This window comes from Cupressus sempervirens, chromosome 5 (genome assembly GCF_028749045.1).
Source record: "Cupressus sempervirens isolate cs-2001-9-10 chromosome 5, ASM2874904v1, whole genome shotgun sequence".
Lineage (NCBI taxonomy): Eukaryota > Viridiplantae > Streptophyta > Pinopsida > Cupressales > Cupressaceae > Cupressus > Cupressus sempervirens.
In genome coordinates, this window is record NC_143122.1 from 237985776 (window position 1) to 237994254 (window position 8479).

Consider the following 8479-nt stretch of genomic DNA (forward strand, 5'->3'; position numbering starts at 1 on the left):
CCACACCCTATATACAATAAAGAATGTAATTAAATAATATTACCACAAACATTTTACAAGAATGCATCGATATTTAATCAATTAGAAAACATTTAATTACCTTTCCTTTGTCAGTGCATGTTGGCTCACCCCTCGCACTTTGTCCCCCCGGGGCAGGTGGTATCTGCAAGATAAAAGAAGATTAGCAACCATATATGCTACAATATCAAATAGAAAAAAAAAATGCGAACACAACATAATGTACCATAGATGTCTCAAGGCCAAATGAAATGGTCGAGAGTGTAGCATCGTTTATCTGTCTGAGCTCCTCCTCGGTCATCAACTAAACATGAATGAAGATCACATACATTTAAAAGTCGGTATGGATTAAAAATTAAAATTACTCTATTATAAAAATTAACTTTAAATCGCATATGTCATAACAAAAAAGTGTATACACGTACCGACATCGAAGGAGTCCATGCCTCTACATTCCCCTCCTCTCTCGCATCAGGGTCTGTAGCCTCTGCAAGTGCGTCTGGTGTATCCTCGTCTAATACAAAATGATACTTAGGAAGGTCACCTATGGGATCCAGGCAAATATTCTTGCATGTAATGCAAGTGTGAGGCACACAAACGTGTGATGAGCTAGCCAATGATGAACTGGCACCAACATCATCAACACGAGGAGGCAGGACTGACCTAGCCTGAGATATCATTAGGCTACTCAGCTTATGAATGGCTCTGATAGTCTGAGAGCTAGCCTCTGCCATAATATTTGGATGTTGCACTTGAGGAGGGGGGGAGATATTAGGGGGGGGGGGGGGGGAACAAAAGTGCCAAGTTTCTTCCGCTGGGAAGAGGGTCTATCCTGAGGAGCTCCTAGTCCTAAGCCCATGTTGGGCTTCATGCTCCAATAGTTCACTTTAAGTTTCAACACAAATTTTGCATATAATTTTCTAAGGAAATAAAATGGTATGTCTAAATTGCCATGTGGAGGGATATCAAAGACCATCCACCAACGATCCCAAAAATTTGCACGTATGGCGTCATTTGTGCACCATTTAATCGATAGATTGGTTTTTTCTGGGTCAATTGGTATACCCATTTTTGGGTTAGCAAAAAGGCTAGCCAAATTGTCTTTGGTTATGTTGAGGGCCGTGACCTCATCATAATCCAAACCATCATCAAACATCTGGTGCATTTCATGACGCCAACGAAGAGCAGCATTTTGTTGGTTCGTAAGGGTTTCAATGTTATCCACTATGGTGTTTAATGTGGATAACATAGGAGCTAGTGCAGGTACATTATTATATGTTCTATGCAAACCTCTTAACTTGGTGATATTTTCATTTATCAAATCCTCGATTCGAGGAGGGTTTTGAGGAGGTAGAGGATCATTTGGTGGAGGGTTTTATGGGGATATTGGATCGTTTGGTGGTGGGTTACGAGGAATATTATTCCCTGCCTCAGTGTCATCATTTTGATCAGCCATTCCTATTGAATTGCAAAATGTAATATATATTAAAAAAAAATCTAAATTTTAACCATTTTTGTCAAAAAAACCCTAGATTCAACTAAAACAAACAAAATCATCCTAAAATCTATTAAATTTAGGTTAAAAATGAGTTGAGAAAAAAAAAACATACCTAAATATCTGATATCCGATCTCGTATCTGATATCCGATCGACAATGGTAATACTGGCCCCAAATTCACGTAAAATGAGGGCCCGCGGGTCTGTGATTTTATTTAATCCAATGCACAGGTATCGGATATCCGATATGGCCCAATAACATATAATGAGTATAATATATGTAATATAACATATAACATATAACATATATTAAATTATATTACATTTTATATATTTTTATATTATATTTTATATATATTATATTAATTTACTATATATTATAATATAAAATATTATATTATATAATAATAATATTATTATATTATATTATTATAATTTATAATATATTATACTTTTTTATTATATATTGTATTATAAGATATTACTTTTTATTATTATATTATATCTTATATATATATTATATTACATTACTATATATTATAATATATTAAATATTATATTATATTATTATAATATAATACATTATAATATTATTATTATAGTATAATATTATATGATTATAATATAATAATAATAATAATATTATATTATAGTATAATAATTATTATAATAATAATAATATCATATTAAATAATAATAATAATATTATAATATAATAGTATGATATATTATTATTATTTAATATGATATATTATTTAATATAATAATAATAATAATATTATTATTAATATTATTTAATATAATAATAATAATATTATTATTAATATTATTTAATATAATAATAATAATATTAATATTATTTAATATAATAATAATAATAATATTTAATATGATATATTATTTAATAATAATATTTAATATGATATTATTATTATTTAATATAATATTATTATTATATCTTATTATTATTTAATAATAATATTATATTAAATAATAATAATATCATGTAGTAAATATTAATATTAAATAATATATCATATTAAATAATAATAATAATAATATTAAATAATATATCATACTATTATACGATAATAATAATAATAATTATAATAATATTAAATAATAATAATAATAGCAGTATAATATTATCACTCTAATTATCATATATCCGGTCACATGTCGAATATTCGATTTAAAATCGGATATCCGATGTCAAATCGGATATCCGATGTCATATCGGATATCCGATGTCATATCGGATATCCGATAAGGCTCGGCCTTACCTTCCAGGTTTGGTTCCTGGATAGGTGAAAAAAAGTCAGAGCGGATTTTGAAGTGCTTTTAGGCGTCTTCAAACTCTTTTTTTTTCACATCGCCACTTTTTGGCACACCATGATCCTGCAGATACCCCCAACCCAAAATCTACAAACAAGTCATCATAACAACAAATCCAAAATCCTTATAGCTACAATAAAACAACCAAAAAATGTGTTCCATACCTTTCAATGCCTCAAATGTTTCACGCATAGCCACGAATTCAACTTTGCGTACATGTAATCTAGGACCTAAACTTGTGAAAAGTGTCAGGGTATATGGACTCAACGCTGATCAAAGATCTTGGAGAAAAAATGTTTAAAATAATTGTACAAAAATTAAAGGCCTACATCAACAATCAAACATAAGAACACTTTGAAAAAACTCTTTTAAGTGCCAAACACAATATCAATAGGATGCCAATCTATTATGCTAACTAGTCTAACCTAAGATTTTCTACACAACATACATGGTCTTAAAGAGAAAGCCACTGAAAAATGGCTTTGAACAATGCATGCAAACTCTTTTCATGAAGCTATCACCTCCAAAGATATGGGTTGATACTGCAAATTTTTTTTTTTTTTGAAGATGAATATACAAAAGCACAATAATGGTTCATATAATATTATTTTTATGATAATATATAGCCAAAAATGCCACAATTTGAGAAATGAGAATCAGAAGAAAAGATGAATTGGACTAATCTTTCCTTACCATACCTTGCTACCAACATCCTCATTACACCATAAAAAATAAATAGGAGGTTCAATTCAAGTTTCCATAGCTGGATGGACAATGTGTCTCTTGATAGCCTCCACAATAAATTTCGGCAGTGACTCCAAAAGGAGGCCCATAACTATTCATAAGAATTTATAGATATAAAATAGTCAATGTGTAAGAGAAAAGAAAATAATTGAGCATGTTTTGATAGTTGTAATAACATTTATTGCTTTGATGTCTAATGTTTGTAATAATATAGCATCAATAGTTATGACTTAAAGTTGTCATTGTTAACACAAAAATCACGATTGATAAAATGTATTCCTTAGATCCAAAAAAAAACAAATTATATGATGTCATAGTGCACTAATAAAACATAATTTAACATATAACTATTGGTCTAACTCTTTTGGGGACCTTTTTGAATGCCTCAACAAAAAACATGATGGTGTGATATCATATTTGATAATATGACTCTAAACTCTAACCGCATGATACTTGTCAAATAAATTGATACAAAAACATACAAATTTAAAATTAAATATGAGTTAGAGATGCATGAATATAAATGTTGAAAGACAAATTTAGAATACTCAACTTGTGAATTTTTCTCCTAACATTTTCCCTTGTAAATTAATGCATCTTCAACAAAGCTAATTGAAAGGAAGTTGAGATTTTATATAGGAGTCATATTAGCGAATTGAAAGGAAGTTGAGATTTTATATAGGAGTCATATTAACGAATTGAAAGGAAGTTGAGATTTTATATAGGAGTCATATTAGCGAATTGAAATCATCAAAATATTGTGATATTATTATCAAAATTCAACTATGTGGTTTTTTGAGTTAAACTCATCGACTCATATTTCACGAGTAGTGGTTCACATGAACCCATCTCTCATGAGGATGAATGGAACACTTAACACTTAATGCATCTAGGTGATGTTCATAGAGGTGAAGCACTGAGACTTATGAGATATTTGAAATCATATTAGTGAATTGAAATTATCAAAATATTGTGATATTTCTATTACGACTCAACTGTGTAGCTTTTTGAGTCATACTCATTATCCATGTTTCACAAGTAGTGGTTCATATGAACCCATCTCTCACAGGAATGTTCTATAGAACTCTTAGCACTCATTGCATCTAGGTAATGTTCTCAAAGGTGAAGCCACAAAGACTTCATGGGAGGTCATCCATCCAAGTACCACTCCAATTCAAGTGTAGGAAATTAATAAAATTTGATTTGGATAATTTGAAATCATATTAGTGAATTGAAATCATCAAAATATTGTGATATTTCTACTAAGATTCAATTGTGTTGTTTTTTGAGCTAGACTTACTGATCCATGTTTTATGAATAGTAGATTCACACAAACTCTTCTCTTATAAGAATAAATATAACATTTAAAGTCCCTTGTATCTAAACAAGATACACAATGCATGAAAGTTCCTGCCAATAATTGGAAAAGAAGGAAAATAGAGATTTATAGATAGAAAAGAAGGTATGAAGAGAAAGCTAAAATAGCGAATGACATGTTATTATAAGGACAAGTAAATATTGAATGATAGAGATAGTTAAGGGAATTTAAAAAATATTAATAATTATATTATTTTAAGAAATATATAAGTAACAATAGAAATTACATTATATAAATACTACGCATTTCTACTAATTCAATTGTAAGTTGAAATATTTAATTTTCAAAAATAAATTGTTTATTACTTAATTCAAACTCTAGTAAGTTTGAGGGGTAGTATTAGTTTTACAATTTGTAAAATGGTATAAAAAATAAAATTAGAGCATGATTGTAAAATAGTAGCTAGTAAAACATGTTGTAAACTTAAAGAAATAAAATTTTACATTTGGAAGGCAAGAGCCTACAACACAATGGTAAATTGTGAGCCTCTTAATTGGGAGGTCTTGGGTTCAAATTTACTGAAGATTAACTAATAATTAGAATAATTAATCACAAATAATAATAATAATAATTAGCCTTGACTTTGGTCTCTTATCTATTAAAAAAAACACATTTTACAATTGACAAAAATAATGTAAAACTAATAAGTATATTTAAAATAATAAATATAAAACATTTAACTCTATATTTGGACTTGGTAATAAAAATATATAGTGATAATTAATAGTATTATTCATTTTTGTCCAAAGTGGTGTGAGGTGGATGACAAAAATGATTATTTTTTTGAAAATCTAATCAACTTGTCACTAATATGAAAATGATTAAGTTGTAATTAATGCATGATAGAGTTGTTAGAAAATATTTGTATTTTTTGAAAATATTTTTACTTTTTGTTGAAGAAATTTGATTTTTCTCCCTACTAAAAATAATATGGTTCAATAGAATGAATGAAAAATATGATTTATAAAATAATGAAAAATTAAAAAAAATACAAACATTTAAAATTTCTTCCAATCTTTTAAATTCTATGAATTGATGGTCAATTGAGAATTGAAAATTTGAATTAATGAAAAAAGCAAGAAATGAAAATGAAATAGAGGGGGCACCCATCCAAATATCCCTGTAACCTTATCGCTTAATTGAAATGAGGTTAAGATTTGAGAGGAAGGAATCAAATTCATGGCTGAAAGAAGCCTCGTGTGTAAGAGGTGAAGGCCTGTCTGGTACTTCTGGAACATCACAATCTCCCTCCAACATCCTCAGCGCTTCCGCCATGCTCGGCCTGAATGCAACCATTACATGAGCACACAAAATGCCCACTAAAACAAACCTCTCCATTTCTCTCTCAGCCCCACTCTCACGGATTCTACTGTCGATCACATCCAAAGTTTTCCCCGATTTCACAAGCCTCCATGCCCAATCTGTAACCAGGTAATCGGATGGAGATTCAACACTACTATCAAGAGCTTTTCTCCCGCTCAAAATCTCCAGCAACACAACACCAAAGCTATACACATCGCTCCGATCGGAGAGTTGCCCATACAGAGCATATTCAGGGGCCAAGTAACCCTGTGTTCCAGCAATTCGTGTGGTCAGGTGCGATTCCCCTTCTACAGTCATTCTCGCCAGCCCAAAATCGGCAACACAGGCATTCATTTGATCATCCAGCAGAATGTTAGTGGCCTTTATATCTCTGTGATAAATGGCAGGCTGAACTCCAAAATGCAGATAGCTCAAGCCCTTAGCCGTGCCCAGAGCAATGTTCTTCCTCTGTTCCCAATTCAACCCTCCCCTGTTTTTACCCCCTTCGAAAATATGCCCATCAAGGCTCCCATTACCCATGAAATCATACACAAGATACCTCTGCCGTCCCTCTTTGTCATCGCTGGACACACAAAACCCTCTCAGAACAACCAGATTCCTATGGCGGATGCTGTTTATGATCTCCGCCTCGTTTATGAACTCAGAATCCCTTTCAGAAGCGCAGCTTCTGAATCTCTTCACCGCGATCTGCCGCCCATCTGAGAGCACGCCCTTATAAACACTCCCAAATCCGCCCTCCCCAATCAGATTCCCCGCACTGAAATTACCAGTTGCTGCCCTGATTTCCTCAATGTCGAACCAGATTGCACCTGTGTTGGGCTTCGCAATGGCCGTCAGAAGTTTTTTATTCATACCCACAAAACTTTTATGCTTACCAGATCCCCCATTTCTCCTCACCCACCAGATCACAAAACAGGACAGCAGGATAATACCCAAAAGAGATCCCGTAATGCTGAATGCCCAAATCCTTCGACGAGATGAGATCTTTTTGCTGAGAAGAGGCACACGGAGAATGCAGGAAGCCGTCTGCAAATTTTTAGGCCCAAATTCATTCACCACTCCTGCAGCATACAGACATACGAAATAGTAACATTTCCGATTTGTTTCAACCGTAATGTTTTCGATTCCGGCTGTTAACTTCGCCAGGGCTTCATCTCCGCTCGAATGGCATGTGCTGCAAGCGCTGTTCTGAGAAAGATCCCCTTTACAGACCGTCTCCATGGAAATCCCCTGCATTTTGTCGATCCAATCTTGTTTGCTCTGTATTCCGGCGCAGAGACTGGGACTCGACACAAATTCGGATGCATTGCTCAAAGTGCGAAGAACCAGGTTGGATGTAAGACCAAGCGAAGTTAATTTCAGCTGGAACGTCGTGAGACATGCAATGGCAGAGGCGTTGTTGGGTAGTTCGAACATGGATTTCTCTCGAAGGTATTGAGCAAGCCCAACTCCAAAAAGACTCGTTAATGTCGTCTGACAGATGCTCAGTTCTTGTTTGGTTTCGATGGATCGACAATCGCTTGTGTTCCATGAAAGTTGAGTAACATAGTCCAGATCGATGGGGCACTCTGCCTTGGTTGTTCCCACCAAACAGAATAGCAGAAATGCTCTGAGAATTTCCATCTTCATTTTTCCTCTATGAACTGCAACCTTTGCCGACAAGAACTGTATTTAAGAGTCGATTACTTGTCTGTGAATCGGTCTGGCGCGTGAAAGTTTTCCACGTTTTATTGTTCTCCTCTGGCAAATGCAGCATTACAGCTCGAGGACGAAATTATTCCGTGGAGAGTGTACTTTAATGGAGGACGCTTTAAACGTGTTTTATTTCTGCAACCTTAACGTAGAGAAGCTTCCTTCTTTAGACTTATTTTTAACTTTTGCTTTTTAGAGAAATGTTCCTCCTTTTCAAATCAAACACATTTGTAATGTTGTTGACTAAATTACTCGCTCGCTATTTATGATTGAGAACGTGGAAACCATATGTTGCTTGCGAATTTTATATAATCTCGGATACGATATGTAAATTCAAATATTTTTGACCGTTGGTGGTTTCTTTGTTTTAACTTCTAAATCTACAATTCTTAACAAGAAGTGAATAATGCGAACAAACTTTCTGCACATGAAAGAAAACCTAACTTTGCTTCAAAGATTGGAAATGACTAACAACATAATGATTTTAACATC

The 8479-nt window shown here is 32.8% G+C and overlaps 1 pseudogene across 1 annotated transcript; it reads right to left on the bottom strand.

The window, feature by feature from the left end:
- Positions 1-5969: 5969 nt before the first annotated feature.
- LOC149555401 (putative receptor-like protein kinase At1g11050 pseudogene) lies at positions 5970-7970 on the bottom strand (annotated as a pseudogene). Its single transcript, XR_016365298.1, has one exon. The product of XR_016365298.1 is annotated as a putative receptor-like protein kinase At1g11050 pseudogene (transcript).
- Between the last annotated feature and the right edge of the window lie 509 nt (positions 7971-8479).